The sequence below is a fragment of the Triturus cristatus genome, chromosome 8 (genome assembly GCF_964204655.1).
Source record: "Triturus cristatus chromosome 8, aTriCri1.1, whole genome shotgun sequence".
NCBI classification, from domain to species: Eukaryota; Metazoa; Chordata; class Amphibia; order Caudata; family Salamandridae; genus Triturus; species Triturus cristatus.
In genome coordinates, this window is record NC_140591.1 from 1,165,471,901 (window position 1) to 1,165,490,040 (window position 18,140).

An 18,140-nucleotide genomic window follows, 5' to 3' on the forward strand; every position below is an offset into this window, starting at 1 on the left:
AATATGTTCTGTATTAATTCTATTTTTTCAATTCTGTAACCTGATTGATATTTGACTAATGAATAAAGGGTCAGAGAACCTTAATTTTTAACTAGAAAATAAAACCCTTTAAAAATACTCGCAATTTTCTTTATTGGCTTAAATATTAATTGCGTTTTGATTTTTCATGTTTATGTAAAGTTTCCTGAAGGTGATACACGGTGGCAAAGGTCCATCACCTTTAAAGCGGTAAACTAGAGGTAAATGATGTTTTGCATTGGGAAATTAATGTGAAATTACCGCTAGATCACTAATACATTCATGTAGGAAGGTGGATATCTGACTATGGTTACCCCCAAATTTTTGCCTAGTGTCTAGCTGGTTTTTTGACTTAGTAGGCCTGAGATCCTGCCATTCAGGGTCTCAGCCCATCTGCTCTCTCTTTAAAATGGACTCCATGTACCCTAGGTACATAACCCATTGGAACTAGATCACCCTGTGAGCCCCTGTACCAGTGTACACTAGGTACCCAGGGCATTGGTGTATCTAAGGCCTACCAGGGGCTGAAGCATGTATTGTGCCACCCCTGGCCTGGTCTAGCAATTTGACACAACTGGCTGATCACTCAGCTGGGGTAAGTTGGTGTAACCACCTCTTACTTAGGTGTAGTATACCTATACCTAACCTTAAATGGGACACATGTTAACCTATAAATCACTCCTATGGCAGGCCTTTACAATCCTGAAGGCAGAGTGCTTGGTTCCATGTGAGATGGTGCTCTGGCATGAGCTGAGCCTGTCTGCAGTGGTCGGAACAACTTCCTTCTACCGTTTCGAGATATCGTCATACCAAATACTCTTAAGTGCATTATGAACCTCGCGGTTAAATGCTATCTTTGGTTTGGCTTTATCAAAACATGTCGAGTAAGGTGTCATACGAATTGGAATACTAACCCCTCGCCAATTCTGGCGACGGGGTTAGCATTCCACCCTTCTAGAGGGACACGACATGTACAGAACCTGAAACCCGGGTAAAATCAGACATAGCCTCAGCTCCACAAAATGGATGCTGCCACCACAGACACAAGTCTGCCCTCCTGCTGCTGGGAGTCCTTCTAGCTTGGGAGACGTGGACAAAGGGTTTCCTGCCAGGGGAGGTGCGTGCACCACCCCAGACAGGATTTTGTGTATTGGTCAGGTCGGGCTTGAATGGAATCAGACATGCCTGAGGCTCACAAGGAGCCTAGGTGCATATGCCAGTTCAAACCGGTCCTGGGGCACACCAGCCCCGGACCTGGGGCGAGCTGGACAAAGGATTGGGGGTGTAACCACCCCCCTTCCTGGTCCCACCCTTAGGGAGGGACCTAGCAGGTAGTCCGGCCCCTAGAATCCGCTTAAAGGTAGGAGCTGTGTCCTAAGACTTCAGACATCCTGGAATCAACTTAACTACAAGAAGAAGACGGGAACTTCAACGCTCTGCTGCACAGAGGACAGAAGGAAATCTCCCCTATGGTCAGGGAGTGACCATCTTGCTAACGCAAGCACCAACCAGCTACTCGACATCTGCTTTGCCGCCGCCTCCTGCCGGAGCCGGAGCCCAGAGCCCAACAAGACCTGGACCTCCAGACCTCTCACAGCCCGATCCACAGTCCCTGCAAAGAAGGAACCCGTGGAGGCACCGAGACACGTGGAGCCAGCCATCTTGAAAGACCCACAACAAGCTGCAAGTGCGACAACAGAGGCTCCCTCCAAGCTGTGCTTTGAGTCCTGAGAAGCCCAACATCCGAGCAGCATCTGCACCAAAGGTGAGCCCTCCAGCATCTCCACGATCTGCGTGGGGCCCCTCTGCACTTTGCAACTCGACGCGCCTGCCCGGTCCCTGGCTCGTTGGCTGGTGGCCATTTTGGTGACAAACCTTGAAATCTATGATGCTGGTCTGATTGCTCCAGACTGGCCCCTGCTGTCCTCCAAAGGAGCAGCCCCTCTGACCTTGCTGGTCAGAGTAATCAGCTTTCTTCATTCTTCACGACTTCTGCTTTTGCCAAGGCTTGTTTGCTTCCTTCGAGTCGCCGACACCGCCGACAGCGAGAGCCTGCGTGCGACAGCTCGTGAACCGACTCCTGGATGTCGTCGACCTTCAGGGACCACGTGGCTGCGGAGACAAGTTACCCCTCATCCCCTGTTTGCACCCGACATCGCCTGGTACCTACCTGGTGCCACGCCGGTCACTGGCTAGTGACTGTGAACACTGTCCCCTCTGCTTACAGGTCTTCTACAACTCCGATCCACCCTTGGATCCCCCGCATCTGTTCTGGACCGGCCGCCTGCAGCATCTTTGTCATCAGGCTCCATTGAACAGATAGACGAAACCCGACGCACTTCGAGACCTATGCACCCGCTTCCTGTGGGTGAGGTAAAGCTGGCACTCCGGTGCCCAAGTGTAGAGAAACATCTCTAGTGTCTGTGTTTTAAGTCTTAAGTTCGTAGTCCATCCAGAAGACCCTTTCTGCAGTAACTTTTGAACTTTTACGCACCCATTGAAAACCTATGGGAGCCCGCGTGTAACTTTCCTCACTGCACACGCGACCCGTGGACCTCCTGGTCACTAACTGAAGTTAGCTCCTTGTAGGCCCAGCGATTCTGGAGGCCCTAGGCCTTTTCCCTTTCCTGTTCGTGGTACTTATACCACTATTTTAGTGTATGGTTTGAGTGGCCACCAGGGCCCATCCATATAAAGTGCAACTTCTGTATATTGTAATACTTTCTTGTTTAACGATTTGTGCTCCTGTGCTCATAAAGAGTCTAGGGGATACTTTGAGTAATAAATACATATATATATTTTGAATGTATATCTGTGTGGTGTCCTTTCATTGGTATAAAGGGGGGTTACATATGGTAAAACAGCCTGCTTAACACGCTTTAACGAGTTTAGCCTCAAAGACTGCTTAGCCTACGCTACCACTAGGGCAGCTAGTCCGAAAAGGTTGACTTACAACCACACCATAAGGGTTGCTTGGCATGGTACAAGGTGGTCACTTTAACTAGTGGACATCATATACCAGGCCAACTTCTCACATTGGTGAGCAGCGGTTGGATTTGAGCTTGCTGTGTTTTACCTCTGTAATCTCTTAAAGATCATACAGGTACCTTTAGGTACATATAAAACAAGATTAGATATACTTAAGTTCTACTGAACTTAGTTGTTGTAGAGCAAAGGGAGTAGCACACCCTGACTACAACTACTAGATAGGTTTAGTAGGAAAACCCAAGTGTAGGTAGTTGTAACACATCCACCCACACTTAAGAGCAATGGCTGGGGCAGAGGGGTCCAATGTACCCATCTCTGTCGAGAGTGACCCCCAGAGGGCACCAACCATCTTTGCTACCCTAAACCAAAATGAGCTCAGGCAGTTGGCAAATATCAGGGGCCTTAAACAGCCCAGGAACCCTACCTCTGCTGAACTCAGAGAACTCTTACAGGCTGATGAAGATCAGAGAGCTCTCAAGAAAACCTCCCAGTTAGACCCCTTAGGGACAGGAACAGGAGGCCCTCCTTCTGAAGATGCCACTGAAGTACCCCTTTCCCACAGTCGCCCCTTAGTTGAGAATCTGACTACAGATGATGAGAATCAGCATAGGGACAGGGATGACAAAGGGGGTGAATCTGACAGTAGTAGCAGCTCAGATGGGAGAGATAGCCCAGTGCCAGGTGCCAGACCTGGCTCAGCTAACTTAAGGCTACTAGGGACTGATAATGGGTTCACCCCATTGGATCTCCCTAGTGGACTTAACCAGGGGTTTGGGAGGCAGAGGAATCACTCAGGTGACTCTAATGCTTCTCATGCCTCTAGAGGCTCTCAAGGTCACTCCAGAAGAAGGATGACCAGCCCTCAGAGGAGGGAGCATGAGGCCAGAATGAAGGAAGCTCAGCTGAGGATCAGGAAGCAGGAGCTAGAAGTAGCCATGATGGAAGAGAAACTGAACAAGGCTAGGCAACCTAGAGAGAGTGGGTCTATACCCACTGGTGGCAGCACTGTCCCTAGGGACAAAGATAGGGTCTTTGACAATAGGAACCTGTCCAAGGTTGTGCCCCCCTACAAAAGTGGGGATGATATCCACAAGTGGATGACTGCTCTTGAGAGAGCCTGCAAAGTGCAGCAGGTTCCTGAAGACCAGTGGGCAGCAATCTTATGGCTCTCCTTTGAAGGAAGAGGCAGAGATAGACTCCTCACTGTTAGGGAGGAGGATGTCAGAAACTACAGAGCCCTGAAGAGTGTCCTAGTTGATGGGTTAGGCTTAACCACTGAACAGTACAGGTTAATATAGATACCCAGAAGGCACAGACTCAGGACTGGTCTGAATATGTGGAACGTGCCACTAAGGCTTTGGAGGGTTGGTTGCCGGGAAGTAAGGTGTCTGATTATACAGGATTGTACAATTTGATGATGAGAGAGCAGATTTTAAGTAATTGTCAAAACCAGCTTCTCCATCAACACCTGGTAGACTCAGATTTGACCTCTCCCCAAGAATTGGGAAAGAGGGCAGATAAATGGGTCAGGACCAGGATCAGGCCTAAAAACAACCAGGGTGGTGACCAAAAGAAAGATACCACCAAGCCTCAAGAGAAGGGTGGGGATAAAGCAAAAGAGAAATCGTCCTCAGGGCCCCAAAACTCCACACAGGGTGGTGGGTCCCAAGCTCCCTCCTCTACCACAGCTAAAAAGCCTTACTGCCATGAATGTAAAATTCCTGGGCATTGGAAAACTGACAGCAGTTGCCCAAAGGCTAAAAACAAAACTGTTCCTCCAATTACTCCTGTCACACCACCTATTACTGTCAGCAGTAATCCCCCAGGTGCTGGGAGTGCCCCCAGAAATTTGGGTGGGTTTACTTGGGGAACACAGGGGGACCCTGGCTTAGCCAATTCCCCTACAGCGACTACTCTTGTCTGTGATGGTGGCATGGGGTTTGCCAACTTCACTGCCTGTCCCAACACTTTGGGTAGGTACAGACAGGAGCCCTACATCAATGGTACAAAAGCTGAGGCCTACAGAGACACTGGAGCTAGCATCACGATGGTGGCCCATTGGCTATTCCCCTCTGAGCAGCTTTTGCCTGGTTTCTCCTACCAGGTAACTAACATTGATGGCAAACAGAACAGTCATCCTATGGCAGAGGTATGTCTCAGCTGGGGAGGTGTCACTGGCCCTAAAAGGGTGGCAGTGTCCCCAACCTTGCCTGTAGACTGCTTACTGGGGAATGACTTAGAACTCTCAGCTTGGGCTGGAGTTGAACAAGACACCCATTCTAAAATGGTAGGCCTTTCACAAAAGGGTAGTGGGGTTGTGCCATTCACAACCCCTGTCCAAATAGATTTCCTCCCTGGAAAGGTTGGAAGGGCAGTGGTAGCCACAGCCCAGGCACAGACAGACTTCCCTGTAGAGACTGGCAGAGCTGTGACAGTCACAGCTCAAACACAAACTGAGTGCCCCCCTGAAAAGGTTGGCAAGGCTGTAATCGTCTCAGCCTATACTCAGACTGACATAGGTGTAGTGAAGCCTGAAACTATGGATCACTCCACACAAAGAGAGAGTAGTGGGGAGGAAGAAAAGTCTCCCTCTCCCCAGACATTAGGAAAAGGTCAGCCTCCTCAGGGATCTGACCTCACCCCTTGTGAAGGAACTGCCCCAGAGGTAGCCAGGCCTGGCCTGGCAGAGCCTCTGATGTCAGTGGCCCCTTCCAAGGTGGGACCCAGTCTGGTGCAGGTAGCCTGCCTCTCTCTACCCTGCCTCAGTCAGCCCAGGGCTGCAGAGGTCAGGGAGGCCAGTGGACCCCAAGAGGGCCCCTGTCCACAAGAACCCCCCCTCTCTCTTTAAAATGGACTCCATGTACCCTAGGTACATAACCCATTGGAACTAGATCACCCTGTGAGCCCCTGTACCAGTGTACACTAGGTACCCAGGGCATTGGTGTATCTAAGGCCTACCAGGGGCTGAAGCATGTATTGTGCCACCCCTGGCCTGGCCTAGCAATTTGACACAACTGGCTGATCACTCAGCTGGGGTAAGTTGGTGTAACCACCTCTTACTTAGGTGTAGTATACCTATACCTAACCTTAAATGGGACACATGTTAACCTATAAGTCACTCCTATGGCAGGCCTTGACAATCCTGAAGGCAGAGTGCTTGGTTCCATGTGAGATGGTGCTCTGGCATGAGCTGAGCCTGTCTGCAGTGGTCGGAAAAACTTCCTTCTACCGTTTCCAGATATCGTCATACCATATACTTTTAAGTGCATTATGAACCTCGCGGTTAAATGCTATCTTTGGTTTGGCTTTATCAAAACATGTCGAGTAAGGTGTCATACGAATTGGAATACTAACCCCTCGCCAATTCTGGCGACGGGGTTAGCCTTCTAGAGGGACACGACATGTACAGAACCTGAAACCCGGGTAAAATCAGACATAGCCTCAGCTCCACAAAATGGATGCTGCCACCACAGACACAAGTCTGCCCTCCTGCTGCTGGGAGTCCTTCCAGCTTGGGAGACGTGGACAAAGGGTTTCCTGCCAGGGGAGGTGCGTGCACCACCCCAGACAGGATTTTGTGTATTGGTCAGGTAGGGCTTGAATGGAATCAGACATGCCTGAGGCTCACAAGGAGCCTCGGTGCATATGCCAGTTCAAACCAGTCCTGGGGCACACCAGCCCCGGACCTGGGGCGAGCTGGACAAAGGATTGGGGGTGTAACCACCCCCCTTCCTGGTCCCACCCTTAGGGAGGGACCTAGCAGGTAGTCCGGCCCCTAGAATCCGCTTAAAGGTAGGAGCTGTGTCCTAAGACTTCAGACATCCTGGAATAATAATAATAATAATAATAATAAAAGGGATCTTATCATGCGCAAACATAGCCCAATGGGCGTCAAGGCGCCTAATTCCAAATCCAGCTCATAACAAAGCCCCTGCAGCTCAACCTGTGTAAGCTCTAGAAAAGCACCACGTTTTTAGGGCCTTTTTAAACAGCGCTAGAGAGGGTAAGGTCTTCATCTCCATCGGCAAGATGTTCCAGAGTTGTGGAGCAACGACTGAAAAAGCCCTGGCTCCCCATCTGGTGAGCTTAAAACGAGGGACAACAAGTTGGAATAGTCCCGAAGAGCGCAAACACCTTGTGGGGTGGTAACGGGTAAGCAGGGAGCTGATAGCGCCTTTAGATCCATCCTCGAGTGCTCTATAGGTCAGACACAGAATTTTGAAATAAATTCTGTGCTGAATAGGCAGCCAATGGAGGTCTCTCCTCGCAGCAGTAGCAGAAGAGGCCCTGGAAAGATCCAGGACAAAACGTGCAGCAGCGTTCTGCACGATTTGCAGTCGATGTATGAGGCCCTTGTTGGATTCCATGTAGAGAGAGTTGCAATAGTCCAACCTGGAACCAACAAGGGCGACTGCAATCTGCTTGCGTGCTTGAAGAGACAGATAGCTGCGAATTCTGTTGAGCGTCCTGATCACGCCCCAGCAGGTCGAAACAGTCCGATTCACCTGTAAGGACATCGAGAGTGAAGTATCGAACACTACACCCAGATTTCTGGCAGATTAAGAGGGAGTGGGGCAGGTACCAAGAGAGGAGGGCCACCACTCACTCGACCAGATATCTTGGTCCTTCCCAAAGATCAAGACCTCAGTCTTGTCGCCATTTAGCTTCAGGGAGTTGGTAACCATCCAATCTGCAACGTGTTGCATACAGGACCTGAAGCTAAAGGCAGATGTTATGACAGAGGACTGAGTGAGTGAGACCATGATCTGGGTGTCATCGGCGTATGATACCACCTCCATCCCCTGCGATCTTACTAGCCTAGCAAGGGGGGCCACGTAGATGTTGAACAGGGTCGGACTTAATGCCGACCCCTGTGGCACCCCACATTGCAAAGACTTTGCTGGGGAGAGGTGGTTGCCGAGCATCACTCTCTGTTCCCTATCAAGGAGAAAGGAGTTGAGGAGACTCAGGGCCGAGCCAGTGACACCTGCCTCCCTAAGCCGAGATGTTAGAATGGCAGGAGACAGAGTGTCGAATGCGGCTGTGAGGTCCAAAAGCACAAGAACAGTAGTTTGTCCAGCATCAACCTTGCGTCGGATGTTATCGACTACAGAGGTGAGGGCAGATTCTGTGCTATGATGTTTTCGAAATCCATGCTGGGTAATGTCAAGATACTCCGAAGCTTCAAGAAAAGAGGATAAATGGCGATTCAGGTGTGCTTCTAGAATTTTAGCAGGTGCAGGGAGCAGAGAGATGGGTCTAAAATTTTTCAAGAGGCCGGGATCGAGTGAAGGCTTCTTAAGGAGCGGCTTCACAATGGCCTTCTTCCATATTGATGGAAAAGTACCTTGAACAATTGCCTTGTTCATCACCTCAAGTAGGGGAGGAAAGAGGCTGTTCCTACACTCTTTTAGCTTTTTGAGAGGCAATGGATCTAGTGGAGAGGAGGATTTCGTCTTGTCTAGAAGAAGATTCAATCCCTCCAGAGACATAGAAGGAAAAACAGAAAGGAGGCTGGAAGGGACTATATCCAGTGTCTCAAAAGAACTTATGCCTGGAGGGAGATTTTCAACCAAGGAGAGACGTTGTACTTCCAAGGAAGTATGAATAGCAAGGATTTTTGTATGAAAAAAGTCTGCAATGTCGTCACAAAGACGTTGAGAGCTGACTACGGGATCTGGAAGTTGGAGGGAGCACAGCGAGTCAGCAATTTTAAAAAGCTCCCTAGAGGAGGTGAGTGAACTGGTAAGGTTGGAGAAGTATTCCTGCTTCTCCATTATCACTTTCTGCTTATACTCCCGTAGAGCAGACTTGTGGGCCTCCCTATCCATGGGATCCCAGGATTTCCTCCATCTCCTCTCACTGCTTCTGCAATCAACTTAACTACAAGAAGAAGACGGGAACTTCGAAGCTCTGCTGCACAGAGGACAGAAGGAAATCTCCCCTATGGTCAGGGAGTGACCATCTTGCTAACGCAAGCACCAACCAGCTACTTGACGTCTGCTTTGCCGCCGCCTCCTGCCAGAGCCCGAGCCCAGAGCCCGACAAGACCTGGACCTCCAAACCTCTCACAGCCCGATCCACAGTCCCTGCAAAGAAGGAACCCGTGGAGGCACCGAGACACGTGGAGCCAGCCATCTTGAAAGACCCACGACAAGCTGCAAGCGCAACAACAGAGGCTCCCTCCAAGTTGTGCTTTGGGTCCTGAGAAGCCCAACGTCCGAGCAGCATCTGCACCAAAGGTGAGCCCTCCAGCATCTCCACGATCTGCGTGGGGCCCCTCTACACTTTGCAACTCGACGCGCCTGCCCGGTCCCTGGCTCATTGGCTAGTGGCCATTTTGGCAACGAACCTTGAAATCTACGATGCTGGTCTGGTTGCTCCAGACTGGCCCCTGCTGCCCTCCAAAGGAGCAGCCCCTCTGACCTTGCTGGTCAGAGTAATCAGCTTTCTTCATTCTTCACGACTACTGCTTTTGCCAAGGCTTGTTTGCTTCCTTCGAGTCGCCGACACCGCCGACAGCGAGAGCCTGCGTGGGACAGCTCGTGAACCGACTTCTGGACGTCGTCGACCTTCAGGGACCACGTGGCTGCGGAGACAAGCTATCCCTCATCACCTGTTTGCACCCGACATCGCCTGGTACCTACCTGGTGCCACGCCGGTCACTGGCTAGTGACTGTGAACACTGTCCCCTCTGCTTACAGGTCTTTTACAACTCCGATCCACCCTTGGATCCACCGCATCTCTTCTGGACCGGCCGCCTGCAGCATCTTTGTCATCAGGCTCCATTGAACAGATAGACGAAACCCGACGCACTTCGAGACCTATGCACCCGCTTCCTGTGGGTGAGGTAAAGCTGGCACTCCGGTGCCCAAGTGTAGAGAAACATCTCTAGTGTCTGTGTTTTAAGTCTTAATTTCGTAGTCCATCCAGAAGACCCTTTCTGCAGTAACTTTTGAACTTTTACGCACCCATTGAAAACCTATGGGAGCCCGCGTGTAACTTTCCTCACTGCACACACGACCCGTGGACCTCCTGGTCACTAACTGAAGTTAGCTCCTTGTAGGCCCAGCGATTCTGGAGGCCCTAGGCCTTTTCCCTTTCCTGTTCGTGGTACTTATACCACTATTTTAGTATATGGTTTGAGTGGCCACCAGGGCCCATCCATATAAAGTGCAACTTCTGTATATTGTAATACTTTCTTGTTTAACGATTTGTGCTCCTGTGCTCATAAAGAGTCTAGGGGATACTTTGAGTAATAAATACATATATATTTTGAATGTATATCTGTGTGGTGTCCTTTCATTGGTATAAAGGGGGGTTACATATGGTAAAACAGCCTGCTTAACACGCTTTAACGAGTTTAGCCTCAAAGACTGCTTAGCCTACGCTACCACTAGGGCAGCTAGTCCGAAAAGGTTGACTTACAACCACACCATAAGGGTTGCTTGGCATGGTACAAGGTGTTCTGATGGATACATCTGCCAGTGGATTCCTCACCTTGTGAATATCCCCTGCGCCAGCATTCCACGGAACTTTTCTTCCCCAGCATTCCACGTCGACGTGGGCGACGTCACAATACATCGGCTCCGCACGCGACTCCGTACGACGTCATCGGAGCCATAAGAAGCCCACGTCGGCGTGGTGACGTCAGTTCCCTTTTTTCCGCGCCGTCGACGCGCAACGGTTTTTTCCCAGTGCTCTCTAGATACTTTGTAATCTAGTGGTGTATTCTTGTTAAAATCGGAATGTCTTCGACGAGGAAGTCGGGCTTTAAGCCCTGTAGGGAGTGCGGAGGCCTGATGTCCATGACGGATCCGCATCAGAATTGTTTATGGTGTCTCTCTTCTGATCATGATGTGGATGAGTGCGGGTGCTGTAGGAGCATGAATCCTAAAGCACTGAAGGAGAGGAAGACCAAACTCTTCATGAAGAAGATCGGTGAGGAGAAGAGAGGGAGGAAAAAGGAGAAGTCCAGGCGGGAGTCTTCGACTTCGAGGTCGTCGAAGTCGAAGAAGCACCATAAGAAGAGGAAGCATTCTTCTCGGCGTCGGTCCTCGAAGTCTAAGAGGTCGAGGTCGGCTTCGCCTCGTCGACGTCAGAGCAAGATCTTGTCTCCTTCGCCTTCTCCGGATAAGTCTTCGAAGTCTCCCTCTCCGAAGCGGACTCCGGCTCGTTCCCCGACGCCGTCTCCGGCGCCGTCCAAGGCTTCGACTCCTGGTCGGGTGGAATCTGATGTGGAGCAGGAGCAGGAAGAGTCTGTCCCGGTGCCTGATGACTCCGTGGTTCCGGTGGAGGATTCGGAGGAGCCGACGCCGGTGGCTCCACAGGAGGATACAGGGGCAGTTCCTTATCCCCAGTTCCCGGCTCCAGGTACGGATCCTTCGGGATTTCTGAATGCCATGTATGGCATTTTTCAGAGAGCATCCTTCCCATCCGGAGCACCAGCAGGTCCCGTGGGTCCGATGGCGTTTTCTCTGGGAGTGCCGCAGCAATATGCTCAGGCTCCTTTTATGCCTTTTATGCCGATGGCGCCTTCTTGGCAGTTTCCGGCGCCGGTTGGGAATCCGGCTCGACCTCGGATGGATGGTCAATCTTCGGAACCTTCTTTGACGCCGAGGCCGACTCCTTCGACGCCGCATCCGGCGCCGCCGACTCCACCTGTAGCGCCTCCGACGCCGATGCCTTTGGCTCCACCGACGCCGCGTACGACGTCGACGACGCCGGCTCCCCGGAATCGATCGAGGCGTGAAGCCCAAAGGGTTTTGGAGGAGGAAAGATTTCGTGCTGAGGTGGAAGAAGGTGAGGTCGACTCTTCTTCGGACGAGTTTGGAGGTATAGAGGTGGCAAGTGGTTTGGATACCACCCCGGAGTGGGAGCATGCTTCTGCAAGGTCTTCTCCACCACAGGAATTGGCGCCCTACCATGTTGTGATCAAGAAGGCCGCGGAGTTGTTAGATCTGCAGCTGCCCTCTGTGGAATACAAGTCCAATCTGCTCACAGAGGTGTTGCACTCCCCGACGTCGGCTTCTGAGCCTTTGCTACCTTTCAATGAGGCTCTCTTGGAACCAGTATTGGAGGTGTGGAAGAAGCCTCTGTCAGCTCCAGCAGTTTGCAGGCAGGTGGCAAGGAGATACAGGGTTGCGCCAGGAGACCCGGATTTTTTATCCACGCATCCTTCTCCGGAGAGCCTAGTGGTGCAGGCTTCATGTTCTAAACATGCTTCGGGTGCTTTCCCCCAATCTCCTGCTGATAGGGAGTCGAAGAAAGTTGATCAGGCGGCCAAAAAGTCTTTCTCCTCAGGAAGTATGGCATTGAAGTCATCAAATGCTACGTGCTTGCTGGGGCGTTATGTTCATGCCCTGATGGACTCTATAAAGACTCTGGCCCCTAAGTTACCTGAGGGGGATAAGTCGTCCTTCATGGAGGTTGTGGCGGACACTCAGGCAGCTGCCAGGCAGGTGATCCAGTCTGGGCTGGATACGGCGGACTCTGTGGCGAGAATTATGGGGTCGTCCATTGCCGCAAGGAGACAAGCTTGGCTCCGTTCCTCAGGGTTTTCTGCGGATGTCCAGGCCACGCTGGTGGATCTGCCCTTTGATGGACAAAAGTTGTTTGGGGAGAAGGCAGATTCTGCTCTTCAACGTTTTAAGGACAGTAGGTTAACGGCGAAGTCCTTGGGTCTGCAGGTTCCTGTGAGAGGTTCAACTTTCCGTAAGGTTAGGGGATTCGGAAGGTCATCCTTTCGCTCCTTCCGACAGCCACAACAACAGCAGCAACAACAGCAGCAGAATCCCCTCTATCGCTCCTATAGAGGGAAGCAAAGGGGTCGGAGAGGTTCTGGTCGTAACCCCTCTTCTTCCTCCTCCTCCTCTGCTCCAAATGAGGCTTCAGGGAAGCAGCCCTAGATCCCCCATCCCGGATCATGTAAGACCTGTGGGGGGTCGGGTGTCCTACTTTCTACGGGGTTGGAAATCTGTTACAACCGACCTTTGGGTTTTGAACCTCGTAGAGACTGGGTACGCCCTTCCCTTTCGGGAGTTTCCTCCCCCTTACCCTCCTTGCCAAGGTTATTGCTCGGAGGACCACCTGCTTCTCCTGCAGAAAGAAGTTCTGGCCTTGTTTCAGAAGGGCGCAATAGAGGTGGTTCCGGAGCAGGAAAGGGGTCAGGGATGCTACTCCCGGTATTTCCTGATCCCCAAGAAGGACGGCAGATTGCGTCCGATTCTGGACCTCAGAATCTTGAATTTTTACCTGAAACAGGAGAAGTTCAAGATGCTGACCCTTGCGCAGGTTCTTCAAGCGTTGCAGCAAGGAGACTGGATGGTGTCGCTCGACTTGCAGGACGCGTACTTCCATGTCCCAATCCTGAAGTCGCACAGGAAGTATCTCCGTTTTACGGTTGGGTCGCAACATTATCAGTTTGCGGTCCTCCCGTTTGGTCTTACTACTGCACCTCGAGTCTTCACAAAGGTGATGGCAGTGGTGGCTGCTCATCTCAGGAGGTCGGGGATTCCGGTTTTCCCCTACCTGGACGACTGGCTTCTGAAGGCAGAGTCCCCGGAGATGGTGCAGCGTCATCTGCAGGTGACAACTCAGCTGTTATTCGACTTGGGTTTTTCGATCAATGTGCCCAAGTCTCACCTGGTGCCCTCTCAACGCAACCTGTTTATAGGGGCAGTACTGGACACTACTGTGTGTCGGGCATTCCCTCCTCCTCAAAGGATTCTCGACATTCAGGAGATGGTCCCTTTATTCCACAGTGGAGCGGTTGTTCCAGTTCTGAAGGTCCTTCGCCTGCTCGGTCTGTTCGCTTCCTGCATTCTGTTGGTCAACCATGCACGCTGGCACATGAGGGCGCTCCAGTGGTGCCTCCGCAAGCAGTGGTATCAGCACAACGGGGATCTCGGGGAGTCGATCAAGATCTCCGGAGAAGCTGCAGCGGATCTGTCTTGGTGGAGCGTGGAGGGCAATCTGTCCCAAGGAAAGCCTTTCCATCTACCTCCATCGGTGGCCACAGTGATAACGGATGCCTCCACCCTAGGGTGGGGAGCTCATCTGGGGGATCTGGAGATCAAGGGTCTTTGGTCTCCAGAGGAAAGGTTGTTTCATATCAACCTTCTGGAGTTGCGGGCGATTCGTTTGGCACTCAAGGCCTTTCTCCCTTCCCTTCGCGGTCGGTCAGTTCAAGTTCTGACGGACAACACGACCGCGATGTGGTATATAAACAAACAGGGAGGAGTAGGGTCTCTTTGTCTCTGCAGAGAGGCCCTGCGGCTGTGGTCCTGGGCTCAGGACCATCAGATTTGTCTGATGGCAAATCATCTGGCCGGGGTGCTGAATGTGCGTGCGGACAGTCTCAGTCGGCAGTTCTCCGCCGACCACGAGTGGAGGCTCCATCCGGAGGTGGTTCGTCACGTCTTTCGGACGTGGGGGACTCCTCGGGTGGACCTGTTTGCCACCCGAGAGAACGCGCACTGCCCGTCATTCTGCAGTCTCCAGTTTCCGATGCAGGGGGCGTTGGGGGACGCGTTTCAGTTGAGTTGGGGTTCACGACTCCTTTACGCGTTTCCTCCCATACCCTTGATTCCTCGGGTTCTGAGGAAAATTCGCCAAGACCGGGCCCAAGTCATTTTGGTCGCCCCGGACTGGCCAAGAAGGGTGTGGTACACAGATCTTCTCCACCTCTCCTCGTGCCCTCCGCTCCGTCTCCCTCTGAGGGCAGACCTCCTCTCGCAGTCGGAGGGGCAGGTTCTACACCCCCACCTCCAGAGCTTACACCTTCATGCCTGGAGATTGAACGGGGCAACCTGAGTTCCTTCTCTCTCCCACCTGATGTGGTGGACGTTATTTTATCGGCCAGGCGACACTCCACCAAGTCCATATACTCCTACAGGTGGTCTAAGTTTGTAAAGTGGTGTGGAGAGAGATCCATTGACCCTTTAAAGGCTCATCTTTCTGATGTGCTTCAGTTTGCTCTTTCCTTGGCTCAGCAGGGCTGTGCTGTGGCCACGGTCAAGGGCTACCTTTCGGCCTTATCGGCATTTCTGTGCCTTCCAGATCAACCTTCGTTATTTAAATCTCCGGTTGTTCTGAGGTTCATCAAGGGCCTTACAAACATGTTTCCTCCTACTCCATTTGTAATGCCTCAGTGGGACCTTAATCTTGTCTTAACCTTTTTAATGGGGTCCCCATTTGAGCCTCTTCATAATTGTCCTTTGAGGCTGTTGTCCTTTAAGGTGGTTTTTCTTGTAGCCATAACCTCGGCAAGGAGGGTAAGTGAGCTTCAAGCTCTTAGTTCCAAACCTCCTTTTCTTACCTTACATGCTGAAAGGATGGTTCTCAGGACCAGGGCTGCTTTCCTGCCAAAAGTTGTTACTCCTTTCCATTTGGGGCAGTCTATTACCCTCCCTGTTTTTTATCCACCCCCTCATCCTTCCAAAGAGGAAGAAAGACTCCATCGCCTTGACCCGAAGAGGGCTATGAGTTTTTATTTGGACAGGACCAAGGACTTTCGTGTTGATGACCAGCTTTTTATTGGCTACGTTGGTCGTTCTAAAGGTAAAGCGGTGCACAAGCGCACGCTGTCAAGATGGATAATACTGACCATCAAGATCTGCTACGCCCTGGCTGGTAAGACTCCTCCTGAGGGTATTCGTGCTCACTCTACTAGAGCTAAGTCTTCAACATCTGCTCTGGCCCGGGGTGTTCCTGTGGCAGATATTTGTAAGGCCGCGACTTGGGCCTCCCTCCATACTTTCGCAAAGCATTATTGCTTGGACTCTGAGATGAGGAGGGAGGGCCACTTCGCGCGCTCTGTCTTGCAGGACTTTCTGGTATAGAAAGGTGGACACCCTCCTCCGGGAGTGGGGACTGCTGTGGGAATCTATTCACAAGGTGAGGAATCCACTGGCAGATGTATCCATCAGAAGAACAAGTTACTTACCTTCGGTAACGATTTTTCTGGTGGATACAGTATCTGCCTGTGGATTCCTCACCAACCCACCCGCCTCCCCGTTGTCCACCTTTTGTATACCATGAAATTAGTCTTGTTTGAAATGCTTATATTTTCTCTTGTACATTTGTAGGTAATGCTTGTTTGATTAGCATTCCCTTGTTTTGTATGCTATGTATATGTATTGGTTTTCTATATACTGTGTATACTTGGGTTTGTCGTTGGTTCACCTGTTCGCCTCGAAGGCACGGAAAAAATGGGTGGAACTGACGTCACCACGCCGACGTGGGCTTCTTATGGCTCCGATGACGTCGTACGGAGTCGCGTGCGGAGCCGATGTATTGTGACGTCGCCCACGTCGACGTGGAATGCTGGGGAAGAAAAGTTCCGTGGAATGCTGGCGCAGGGGATATTCACAAGGTGAGGAATCCACAGGCAGATACTGTATCCACCAGAAAAATCGTTACCGAAGGTAAGTAACTTGTTCGTCACTTTAACTAGTGGATATCATATACCAGGCCAACTTCTCACAATACAGATATCTCCTACCCGGAGATATACAAAATGCACACAATACTTTGAAATAAAAACAGGTAAGTGCCACAAATACACTGTGGTCGTCAGGGGGAGACCAAACCATACACTAAAATATTGGTATGCGAAACACGACTTGAGTCAAGACTATAACCAGAAGACGTAGAGGTGTCGTAACCAGGAGCCACACAGAGGCCGTGTGCAGAGTGGGAACACAACAGTGGGCTCAATACAACTCAATGGATAAGTCGGGGTTGCAATTTTAAAGAAGAAGTACCCTTCCTAGTGGACCCCTAAGAAACCCAGAGGAAGACAGAAGGTTGGAGAGCCACCCCACCCATGGACACCCTAGGAAACAGGATACCTACACCAGGGAAACCGGGGGCAGGTGTGAAGTGACATCAGAAACCACCGTCAAACTCAATGGAAGAGTTCAGGAAGAAGCCGCTGCTGGAGAAGGTGAAAGTGTCCTGTGGACCCAACGATGGATTCAAGGTGAGAAGTACCTGCAAGCAAAGGTGACAGAGTCTATGACACACAGGAGTGACCAGGATGCATGGAAGACGGATGCCCACCAATGTTGAGTGTTGCAGGAGAGATAACAGTGACATTGGAGCTGCAGTTGTGAGGACCAGGTGATGCTGTGGAAGACCAGGGGCCACGCAAACCATATACTAAAGAAGTGGTATACGACAGAGGGAAGAAATGCTTTCAGTGCAAGTAGGATCGCCCGTTGCTCCAGAAGGTTGATATGGAGCCTGGACTCCGCCGGAGACCAGAGGTCTCTGATCTCCACCTCTCCCATGTGACTGCCCCATCCCAGGAGGGACGCATCCGTCACTACTGTGTGCTCCAGTTGGGGAAGGGAGAGGGATCTGCCATTGACCCAATGCTGGTTTATGAGCCACCACTGCTACTATCTTGCAGTGCCCTCCAAGATCTGGACGGATTTGGACAGGTTCCCCTGATGCTGCACCCAGTGGAACTTCAGGTCCCACTGCAGAGCCCGCATATGCCATCTGGCATGATCGACCAGCAGGATGCAAGAGGCCATGAGGCCCAGAAGCCTCAGGGTCATCCTGACAAATCCCAGGATAGAGGCCGAAAGATCGGGATCCGAGCCTGAATATCCTGGATTCACCATTCGGGAGGGTAGACCCGAAAGAGCATCGTTTCCAGAACTGCTCCAATGAAGAGGAGCTTCTGAGAGGGAATCAGTTGCGACTTCGGTACATTGACGGAGAACCTTAGCAAATGCAGGAGGTCGGCCATAGTCTGGAGGTTGGAGATGACTGCCTGGGCGATCCCGCCTTCATCAGCCTGTCGTCGAGAAAGGGGAAGACTGGAACCCCTGATCTGCTCAGATGAGCTGCTACCACCGCCATCAGTTTGGTGAACACCCGAGGGGCGCTAGTAAGACCAAAGTGGAGCACGGTAAACTGAAAGTGCTCGTGGCCTAACATAAACCGCAGGTAACGCCGGTGGGCCCGCAGGACTGGAATATGGAAATATGCATCCTGCAGATCCAACGCTACCATCCAGCCTCCAGGGTCGAGGCCAGACAAGACCTGAGCTAGAGTTAACATCTTGATCTTCTTCTTCCGGTGGAAGCGATTGACGATGCAGAGGTCAAAGATAGGATACA